A 12,384-nucleotide genomic window follows, 5' to 3' on the forward strand; every position below is an offset into this window, starting at 1 on the left:
ATGATGATTAAAAATAGTATGTATATTTTATTAAAGAAATTGTGGTTCAGTGTTGTATAGAAAATATTGAGAACTAATAAAACCAAGAGATTATGTTTTTTTTAAGTATATAGCTCATACCCTTTTTTTGCAAATTGCAAATAACTGTCCTAACTAATAATGCATGGGTATTAAACTTGAATAGCCTGACATGTTTTTGCCACACTGTTCACCTGTCATTCAGCCTCCGCAAAAAACAGTGTGTGACAAAATTATTCAGAAAAACTCAAAGGATGTTATTTAAGAACAAGAGGGAATATCAGGTCACTTCTCAGAAAGTTCTAAGATCAATGAACATTAAACAGCATCACATAGTAATGTTCATTCATTATGGAACAGTGTTCTGTTTTGCAAACAAAAGGAAAAATCTAGCTTTGTCAGTGCGATGACATAGAATCCTTTATTGAATAATAATAATAATAATAAATATATATATATATTATTGTATTTAGTTATTTTTTAACAAATCTTTTCGTACAAATTAATGCATTTTTTGGCTCTATTATTTTTTTAATGATTTAAATGTATTTATTTATTTAGTTAGTTATTTTAGTTTCACCTTTTTTATTATTAATATTATTGTTCATTCAGGCCAGATTAACATTTTAATATTGATGAGCAAATATTTTCCCCAGAGTGTTTATTTAAGTTTAAGTTTTGCTAAAGAATGGATCAGTTTCATATCACATGTGGGATTCTGTTCTCTGAAATTTGCTGAAATGTTCTAGAATAACAAACCCTGCTGAATGTGCCCCAGGTGCGTTTGGAATGAGATGGAGCTGCATGCGTGTCACTGATGTAGGCCATATGTGAAGCGCACTGACAGGTCCAGCAGAGGTGAACCGACTGCACAGTGGAGCACGTTTAACATGCTTTATGCTCACCAGTGAATGTGTCCCCTGTGGGTCTGTACTATGTCAGTACTTGTTTAGTAAAATGCTACACTTTTTGTGAAAGATAACAAAGTGACAGCTATTCATAAATATCAATGTCAGTATATTCAAAAGCAGGTAGTGATCTCTGCTTTCTGTAGAAAATGTGATTTGTTTGCAAAACGATTGTATAATGCCTGAATGATAGGAGACATTGTGACTAGTCAGCAGACTGAATTGGGAAGTGTTGCAAGCCACTGAAATGCCACGGTCTCCACGGTCTGGCCCTGGAGAATTTATCTCACCTTTTAATACCTTATACTCCAAATCGAAGTCTTCGCTCTTCTCAGCAGGGTCTGTTGGTTGTCCCTCAAACACTGTTAAGTTCCATGGGTGACAGAGCTTTTTCTATATCTGCTTCCAGGTTGTGAAACCTACTTCCAGTTGAAATTCGAGAAGCACAGTCTCTTGGCATTTTTAAAACGCATTTAAAAACATATATATTTTTTTTAAAGCAAACTTATTTTTGATTGTGATAATCATTGCTGTTTCTGTTTATTTTATCTTCCTGTGCTCTTTTGTTTATACTGTATTCCTGTTTTAATATTACATGTAGCTATACTCTTACATTGTAAGGCGCTTTGAGAAGCTCCTTTTAAGGTGCTATAGAAAATAGTCATTATTATTAATATTATTATTATTATTATTACTTTCTGTGTATTATATTAAGTTAAACCATCACTATTCAAAAATAAAACCCACAAGTAAAATAAATAAACTTAGAGTGAAATTAAAAATCCCGTGGAATATTTTGTTTATCCTCGTTTTCATATTTTGATAACAACAATTATATTTATATTTTAAATATTTACATTCCTTTATTTTTTTTTATTTTTTTCTTTCTGGCACTATTTACTGTCATGTATTCCTGAGAGAAAGTCACTGACTACATGGAAATAAATTAATTGACGGCAATGTTTACCTTATGTTTTATTAATAGCATTTACTTAATCACAGTATTATGAACCCACATTAGCTCACAGCTAAATTCCAACTTTCATCTATGTTTAGAACACACTAATGGCCGTGTTTGCAAAAACAACCGTTTGCACACACGTCACACTCCATCATTTGCGCAATTTAAACTTTTGAGAGAAATATCAGCCTTCTGACCCAACACGCGCAGTGGACAGTCCGCGCGCTCGATCGCTCGCGCTCCACTTTATGAATGGATGGGAGTGGCGCTGTAGTGTCTGTGTCAGTGTCGTCACGCTGGTAATAGGCGCTGGCGTTCGTCAGTGGACTTGACAGGAAAGCAAGTGGACAGCATACGACATCATCCAGAGCGACACAGAGTCGGGTATTAGGGGCAAAAGGCGACTCGAGGCGATACGGTGAGCACGCGACTGTGACAGACAGCGGCAGCTCACATGTTACAGGGAGGGAGGATGGGTTAGGGGAGACAAAGGAATCGCAACCGTGTAGTTTTTTTGACCGCCCGTAGACAACTTGGACACATTTGCGGACTGCATAATAAAAAGTTACATTCCCTGTTATCGCGCTGATGGTCTCATGATTCACTGCGACTTTTTGATTCGCGGGATTGGTTTTACCCCCAAACCAGCCTGAGACCTGCTTTGTTTGGTCGTTTTGGGGGTTTGTGGTATACGTTGCTATATCTGGATATCCCAAACTGCATTCCTTCAGAGTTGTGGCAAAGCAGAGAGATAATTGTACCAATCTCTTTTCAAAGGCGTGACAGAAGCAAAAGGGCGAGACAGAAAACTTGCATCAGCACCACGCGAGCACACTTCGTCTGGTCTGTTTGGCGGAGACTCTGAACCGAAGCCTGTCTCAAAGGATCTCGGAACTGTTGGTCTGCTGTCCCTCCCAAGAGTTTTGGGCTGTCCCAGCTCAATGACTAACTCATTTTTCTTTTATCTTTATGGAAGAAGGACACAAAACCGTTTGCTTTTGTAAGTAGAAGGCAGTGAGCACTTTACTGACGCGCGTAACCCGAAAGATTCACAAGGCGAAATCACATCAAAGGTACGTTTTTTCCCCAAAGAACCTTTAAGTTTTAAATATTATTTAATGTTTTGTTGTCTGTATTTAGTATGATTTACTGTTTTAGCCCATATGTGCATTCGTTTGCTGTTTTTCTCAGTTTTTAAAAAGTATTTTTTTCTTTTCGAGAAAGAACTGTCAAGACTAAAACCTCACCTTATTTCGCCGTGAAACATATCTACATACTAAAATAGTATATAAAAAATTGTTGCCTTAAATTTTGGTGACAGTGACAACTTGATAACCTACCGTTCATTGCACTTTTTCAACCCCTCTCAGTCGTTTTTCACTGAAAAAAAAAAGTTTTGAAATTCCAAAAACATGAAAATACAGCCAGTTTGTTTGTTTTGTAAACACACACACAACAAATCTGTGTGTGTCACTGGTGTAATTTACATGGGTTCAGGATTCCACTACACCCAGGATGTTCAACCAGGGATCCCTAAAGATATCAAGGGGTTTAATATGACATTATGACAGCCCAACTATATCTATTTATTTATTTTTTTACTTTCCAACAATCTGTTAAATGTTATACTGTAGGTAATGTTTTTAATCATTGCAAAAGAACATTTAGTTTTGTTAATCCTATGAATCCATGTGTTAGGTAAGAGTCTGGCTGAAAGATCCTGGCACTGTTAAGAAACTCCGCTTCAGCAACACGTAATGCACGTTTACAGTTACAGTAATCTCAGTCCTTCCCTTTAATTGATGTGGATGGCACTTTATAATGAATTCATATTGGTTCCACATTTTTGAGGAATTCGCACAGCTGAGTAAGCACTGACTGTGTGGTCATAATCCATACCACACCCTCCTGCATTGTATTGTATTAAAAATGAATCAGAGTATTCTAAAGCAAGAATAAATGAATGATAAACATTAATCGTTTTTGTGTGCGCAACACCCATCAACTGTATTTATATTTCGATAGTAAGACCAGTTACAGAAGGACATTCTGTGTTATTTTAATTTTGATTTGTGTATTAATCAATATGCTATGATGCATGTCTATGAGTTAATGGAACTTGCCGTGACAAATGTTTAAACTCAGATTCATATCTATTGGTTTAAGGCTGATTGTGTTATTTAAACAATGCAAACCTGACAAACAATGAGAACAGTAAATGCATAATTACTAGCAGTTAAAGACAGTTAAGGAACACAATTGCATGTTTTTACACTCATTTGTTATCTGTCGTTGAACTAAAAGCGCTGTTTTTTGGGGTGAGGCAGACTGGAACACGTTTTGCCTTGTCTTTCTCTCTGTCTCTTTCTCTCTCTCACTCTCTCTCGTTCTTTCTCTTTCTACTCCATCTCCAAGAGATTGTTGTTGGTGATTTGAGCTTTCCAGCACGCTTGCACTCCAAACATTCCAGGCCACTCGAGCACCAAGGATCTGGCCAACTCCACACTGCTGGGAGCTATATAAGAGTGTATTGAACAACATCTTTAACTTGGTCTTGTGCTCCCTATGGACTGATACAAGAAAGGGGAGAGGGGGCGTTCCGCATTCCACTTTCTCTACCGGGGCAAAGTGTCATCCAGATTCCAAAAGAAATACACAGAGAGGTAGAAATTTCAGTGTGCAGACAAGACAGGTTAAGTGAAACATGCGTACAGCACACCTGAGAAGAAATCTGTATGCTAAATACACACATAACATCACACAGAGACAAGTGCTGTTCATTCCTGGAGCCTGTCAGCAGCTGACCTCTGCACACATGCATATACAAACATGGGGAAAAACAAACATGCATCTTTTTCCCAAAGCACATGATGTCGGTCTGTGCCAGAGCAATGCAGTTTAGAGAGACGGTCATTGTACAGTGTTCTGTCTCCCTCTGTGTTTTTGGCTGCTCTCGCAGTTGTTTTTGAAAGGGGAGAGTTCGTGTGCAAAGAAAGTTGAGGCCAGGACAGCAGGCTGATAGCAAGTGAAAAGAGTGGGAGAGGGAGTGGAAGGAGAAAGAAGAGAGTAGATCCTTGGGAAGACTCACAAGTGGTTGTGGGGAAAAGAATCTCGACAGCACACAAAAAGAGGGTTTGTAAAGGGGAGTGAGAATGAGAGACAACTGTAAACTTTAGTAATGCAATGAGTAAGTGAACTTTTTGAATAGTCTCACATAGCTGGACTTTTGACTTGCGGTAAAAGTCTGGTCCTTATTGTAGCTTATTCTGGAAAATAACTGCCCTCTTAGTTAGAAAGAGACAGACCATTTGACATGTACAGTGACCAGCCACAGTTTTTCTATTTATGTATTTGGCAGATATCAGAAAACAAGTGTAATATCAGATTCTGCTCATGTATCAAGTTTACTTATAAGTAAGTGCCTCAAGTAAAACTTAACTGATAAAAATCATGTATACCCTTCTGTGCAGAGTTAGTGCCAACCATTTGGAATTGGCGATTTTAGGCAGTGCTTGCCATTTTTGTGAGTTATATGCATTAGACTCTCAGTGAACAGACTGTGTGTTCCATGGACATGGTGCCTGAAGCTGAGACTAGTTATTGAGAAACTTTGCTAAAAGTTGTATACCCCTTCTCACCTCTTTTCTATCTTTATTTTTTTTTTACTTATGGTTGTACATTTTGTCAGTCTTTGTCTTGTTCCTGTTTGAGCAAATACAGAAGCCTTTGGCCATACTTGGAAGTACAGCTAATAATGCACACTTGGCAGATAATAAATTAATTATTAAACTGATAAAGTTTATTTGTAATAATTTTAAAAAATATTATAAAATGATAAAATTGTACTTCACTGCTTTGGTTGTGAAACTTTTAGTGGCATTAGCATGTTTCCTGTATACAGACACATGCAGTACATGAGTGACAGTGCTGAAAGACTTGAGGACAGGCAGGTGTTATGCTGAAATTGTCCAGTGATAAGGTACACTGCCCCTCTCCCACGCCTTTCATGTCTCCTCCCTGCCCTAGTCCAGAATCCCTCTCCAGCTCCTACTCTCTGTCAATCTGTTCATCTGCGTATACTTCCATCAATGGAGACTGCAGATAAGGTTGCATATTGCACAACTATTGACACACTTTTGGGGAGCATGAACTCAGTTACCCAAGACCGCTTGCCACTACAGTCATCGCCTTCTGAAATTAGGTGTCTGAAGTTTTTCATCTGACAGTATTGTTTTGAATTTTGCAAAGCTTTTTTCATACAATCACAGACAATTTAAAAGAATAACTTTTGGGTGCTGCATGAAGTGATTCATTTTTAATAATACATTCCAAGGTCTATTGTCTGTGTGGTAGGCATTTTTTTTTTCAAGTCAAATTTTGTTGCATGGAAATTTTACTGGTTTGGTTGCTCTGACAAAACAGTTGACAGATGTTGAATATGTGTCATGTTTTGTTTTTCTTTTTCATATCATGACTAACATTTGAAAGAAGAGTAGTAACATTTAAAACAAAATTGTCGAAAAATTCTGCCAATCAAATTAAAAGTAACATACACTATCTGCAGTGGCAAGGCAAGTCACCTTTATTTATAGTGCTTTATACAATATTGGTTGTGTCAAAGCATTTTTAAAATGTCAAACAGCAGAATAGTTTGTCAACAATGCAAGAAGACAATAACAGTGTCATTTAGTGTCAATAACCGTGTCCAGCTAAAGTCAGTTCATTGATGATTCAGTCATGTCATCATCTAGTTCCACTCTCTTCCAATAGTGTCTGTGCAATCTGTCAAGTGTCCCCAACTAAGCAAGCCAGAGGCGACAGCGGCAAGGAACCAGAACTCCATCGGTAACAGAAATGGAGAAAAAACCTTGGGAGAAACCAGGCTCAGTTGGAAGGCCAGTTCCCCTCTGGCCTGGCGAAACCAGTACGGGGTGGTTTAATTCCAGGCTGCAACACAGGTGCAGAGGACTTGTCTGGTTCCTGCGGTGATGAGGTCTTCACAGGGGATCTGGGGCACATCTAGTTGACATGGTCTCCGCTGATATACAGGGATGTAGAGGTTGTCTCTAGGTGCTGATCCACCATCTGATCTGGATACAGACTGGATCCGTATGGCTACGGTGATCTTGGAATAAGAATGAAAGAGACTAATATTATCGTAGATGCCATTTTTACGATGTAACAAGTACATTGGGTGTTATGGGAAGTGTTCCCGGTTCCGGTTGACCTAATTAATGCAGCCTAACAATCCTTTAATATATTTGAATTATAGAAATATGATTGTGTGTTATATGTATTCCAAGTTAAAGAGATGGGTCTTTAATCTAGATTTCAACTGACAGAATGTGTCTGCCTCCCGAAAAATGCTAGGTAGATTGTTCCAGAGTTTGGGTGCTAAATAGGAAATGGATCTGTTGCTCGCAGTTGATTTTGATATTCTAGGTATTATCAAATGGCCAGAGTTTTGAGATCGCAGCGGACATGAAGGACTATGATGCGATGCAATTCAAGTATTGAGGAGCTAATCCATTCAGGGTTTTATAAGTAATTAGCACGATTTTAAAATCTATTCGTTGTTCAATAGGGAGCCAGTGCAGAGTTGACAGAACCAGGCTAATGTGGTCATACTTCCAACCACAAAACAGACTGGCCCAGCTAACCGATCACAACACAGACTGGCCCAGCTAACCAATCACAGCGCATTTCGTATTTCAAAAGGCGGGCCTTCATTTGATACAGGAACTATTCCAGCCATTCATGCCAGACTGGGGAGAGAGGTGTTGTAATAATGTAAAATATGTAAAAAATAATGTGTGAAAACCTAGTATGACAACCTGTTCTAGTACACCCCCAAAACAAAATCAAGACCTTGTAAATGAGCATAATAGGACCCCTTTAAGCGCGCAGAGCAACCACCCAATAAAGCATTACAATAATCTAACCTTGAGTTCATGAACACATGAATTAACGTTTCTGCATTTGACATTGAGAGCATAGGTCGTAATTTAGATATATTTTTAAGATGGAAAAGATTTAGTTTTACAAATGCTAGAAACATGGTTTTCAAAGGAAAGGTTGTTATTAAATAGCACACCTAGGTTCCTAACTGATGACAAGGAATTAACAGAGCAGCCATCAAGTGTTAGACTATGTTGTAGGTTATTATATGCAGAGGTTTTTGGTCCAATAATTAAAACCTCTGTTTTTTTTCAGAATTTGGCAGTAGGAAATTACTAGTCATCAAGTTTTTTATATCAACTACTGTATTCTGTTTTGCAAATTTGTAGGTTTCATCGGGCCGCAAATAAATATAGCATGTAACATGTGAAATGTGAAAAGCAACGGTCCTAGTACTGAGCCTTGTGGCACTCTATACTGTAATATACTTGTGATCGATATGATATCTCATTATTTACTACTGCAATTTGATGATGGTCAGATAAGTAAAATTTTAACCATGAATTTTAACCATGCAATTCCACTAATGCCAATATAATTTTGTAGTTTACTCTAAAGAATGGTGTGGTCGATAGTGTTAAACATAGTGTGATCTATAGTGCTGTATCTGATGCGATACTGTGGCTGACAGCTGCATGGTTATAATTTTATCTTTAATAGTTTTGATCCTGGAAGTAAAGAAGTTCATAAAGTCATTACTTCTGTGCTGTTGGGAAAGGTCTGCATCTGTTGATGTTTTATTTTTCATTAATTTAGACATTGTATTGAATAAATGCCTGGGGTTGTGTTTGTTCTCTTCTAAGAGCGTTGGAAAATAAGTAGATCTAGCTGTTTTTAGAGTTTTTCTATAAGTAGAAGTACTTTCCCGCCATGCAATACAAAAAAACCTCTAGTTTTGTTTTCTTTCAGCTGTGGTCATGCATTGTCTGAGCTGATCTCTTTAAGGTGTACGAGTGTGCTCATTATACCATGGTGTCTGACTGTTTTCCTTAAAACGTTATATATTATCTCTGAAAAAAACATTGGAGCAGTGTTTTGACATTGGAATCAGTGCTTTTGAACAAATTGTTGAGTGACTCATTGGATAACTCATGCATGAAGATGGCCAATTGTTTAGTTCTTGAATAATTGGATACTTTTTAAAAAATCAAAAACAGTTATACAGTACATATGTCTTGCTCTTCTACAGAAGTACTTCCATTTACTTGTTGTAACCATTAATAATGGCAGTGTTGTAGTTCCAGAAACTTATGAAATTTAAAAAGCCAGTCAGCAGCAGAGCTCGTCATTAGTTTTGCATAATCAATATAATCCTTTTAGTGTGGCCTTTGGTTTATATGTGGTTTAGGAGCTTTGGGCTCTGATTTACCGAGATGTAAATAGGGTAGTAATTTGCTTGTTCAGTATGACAGATTGTGTGTGCAACTTCTAGGTGTAATTCAGGTGCTTTGCAAAGAGTAAATGCACAATGGCAACATGTGAGCATAGATTTGATGCCCCCTTATTTAAATGAGGCCTGTTGCGTGTAATAATTGTGAGTGTGTGTGTCACTGCTTACATGTTAAGAAACAGACAGACCGTTTTAAACATTTCAACTTTTCTTTTCAAATTAAGAGGCTTCCGTAGGGTCTGTAGGTCACCAGACTGATCCATTCAGTGCAGCATTTTTATGAAGTCATGTAACAGTTGCTTTTGGATCATGACACTGTGGCTACAGCAAATGTCCATGTTTCCTTGACTATTTTAGTTCACATATCTTGCATAACTTCCTGAGCCCAAAAAGCAGTGCAAAACATTGTGACTCATTTAAAAATGTTTTCATAAGGCTTGCTTGGGTAGGTGTGTGATTCATTAAATGAGTATTAAGAGGCCCTTTTAGCATGGTACGCCTGTATATTGTACACTGTATCTGCATTAAAGTTTGTGTATGTGAGAGTTAATAACTAAAAACCCACTTATCATGACATCTCTATTTTGTTATATATTCTTTATTTTACATTTGGTGATGAGGTCACTATACAGTTTCTAATTTAAAGAGTCCAGGAAGACACACATATGCACACAGTGTAGAATATAGAAATGAAATAACTTTCACATCTTTTCCTTTTTGTACAGTAGATGCAAATGCAACCTGACCCATTGATCTGGCAGTGCCTGAAAGCCACATTCCAATGTAGCACACCCAAAATGTGATCTGTGATCCCATAAAAAGCATATACAGTAGTAGTCAAGCACACAAAGTGAGTCATCAGGAAAACCCTGCACCGCTGGGAGTGGCTGGTGTGGCATTTTGTGCAGAACACCCACAACATAAAACTGGCTGCTGTAGTTCCTCCAATAATGAAGCACAAAAGACAAGAAGAGTCCCTTGTACAGTGGCACACAATGCAACTCACTGTATTGTTATCCAAGACATAACAGATTGCTTTCATATGAGGTTTACTCTATACTACACATACAAATGTATGATGTCATTGCTTGATATAACAAAAGCAAACCTAGTGGCATAAGTGTAATACAACAAAACTACATTTCACAAATATAAGTCAGTTTTAAATGATAAAAAAAAGATATTTTTAAGTCTGCCTTGACTTTAGTGTCCAAAAAGTGCTGCTGCATTCTGTATTTGCAGGTACTGGGCTGGACGGTACTCAAGATAATTGTACTTCATTACTATAATTGTAATTGGGTAGTGTTCAGGAAACCTGCTTACAGTCAAACAATCATTATTTTCAATGTTTCTAGTTGCGCAGAAACTGAACACTTAATTATATTTCCAAGGAGGGAAAAATATACCTTTAACTCCATGTAATTTCATTTAGACCCTTGAAAAGTACATATTCTGCAGAAAGTCTATTCCAGGTTAAATGTGCCTAAAATGACTAAAAAAATGACTAAAAAGTCTATTCCAGGCTAATGAGGAAGTCTCCTCTGTCATTTGAATGCATGAGTCAATTTATAAAGCCATACCTTAATATTTAAAACTTAAGTACAAGTAAACTGACACTTTTTACTTTCGCTCAAGTACATTTTTGGTTATAGACTTATAATTTGAGTAAAGCTTTTTATGCGGTACACATAACGTAATTTAAAGCAGTTACAGTTTCTCTGTAATTTTTTGACCCCTGGCAAGTACACATTTGTTACCCCAAGTCAGAAGAGCAGGTTTTATTGTTGAGTCCATTAAAATTCACATGACAGGGTGCACTGGCATCTCACTGTACTGTAGTCCCTCCCAATCATTATGTGATCAATACATTAGCATATGCCAATGACAGTGGTACTGCTTGTTCTAGAGCTAACAACTGATCATAGTGTTTTAATTTCACAGTAAACATTACTTATTAAAAAATAAAAGGCTGAACAAGTTTTTAATTAAAACTGCATGCAGTTTTGCAATGTTGTGATAGTAATGAAATGTGATCGGTTACTGTTGGAGAATAAGAGCCTAATGTGACAGGCACAGAAATAACACCAATATAGATTTTTCCAGTGCGTTTTGGAGATGCTGTTTTAAGTGTTCAGCAGGTTGCCAGACAGTCAATTTGTTGTGTGGGCATGTGTTTGTTTCCATATTCTATGAGCTTTTGTCTTTGATTGTGTTCTGTGTACACAACAGTTCTTTTTGATAACAATTTTTATATTTCTGGAACTAATTTTATTTATTTATTCCTCTTATCCCAGTTTCACAACATCCCTTCCTGTTCTCTCTGAAAACCCTTTGCCCAAAACAAAGAGAGAGAAATGAGGAGTGACAGAGAAAATGTGAGACTATGAAACAAAATCACAGCAGCAAAATGGCCTTTAAGATTAGTGGTTTGTTTTCAGGATCAGCTCCCAGCAGAATAACAGCAGTGCTGTATAACTTCCTCCTTCCCCCGGTGGTGGACATCCAGGTTCCAATTTGGCCTGTGGTGCTTCGGAGATGTTTGTTTTGGAATGTTAACATAATTAACTTGCTGATCAAATGTGCCTATCCTCCTGTACTCTAAAACATTTTTCTAATGTCACGTTATACTGGTTTTCCAGTTGCTTAATATAAACTAGATGCTTTCTACTAGGTGTGCCACATAATTACATTTTGTGTATTCATATTTTATGTACACCAACATGCACCTGAAAAAATCATGTGCCAAACAGAACCTGTTTTAATGTTTATTGTTGTTACAGTTTCTTAACTGCACCCCACTGACAAGATTTGCATGATATTCCAAGTTGGTTGATTGTTTTGGATTAAACTAGCAGGTTCAATCCGGCCCAGCCCATGTTGATGACTGCTAATCTAGTTGCCCAAGGTAGATATACCAGTTAAGCTAGTGAGGCTATTTAGGGTTCAGTTCAATTCATTTCAGGGCTCACAATTCAACTGGGTGTATAATCAACTGGTAATGATGTCACTGACATGTTATGAAGCTTAAGAAAGAAAGGCAGGGTTTGCATCTCCTGAAAAGTTTTCTTTCATTATCTTTTGTATGTCCTGTATCATTTTCCAAAAACACCCACTCTGAGTCATAACGGTCATTATAGTCTTAAATTTCA

The sequence above is a fragment of the Cyprinus carpio genome, chromosome A5 (genome assembly GCF_018340385.1).
Source record: "Cyprinus carpio isolate SPL01 chromosome A5, ASM1834038v1, whole genome shotgun sequence".
Lineage (NCBI taxonomy): Eukaryota > Metazoa > Chordata > Actinopteri > Cypriniformes > Cyprinidae > Cyprinus > Cyprinus carpio.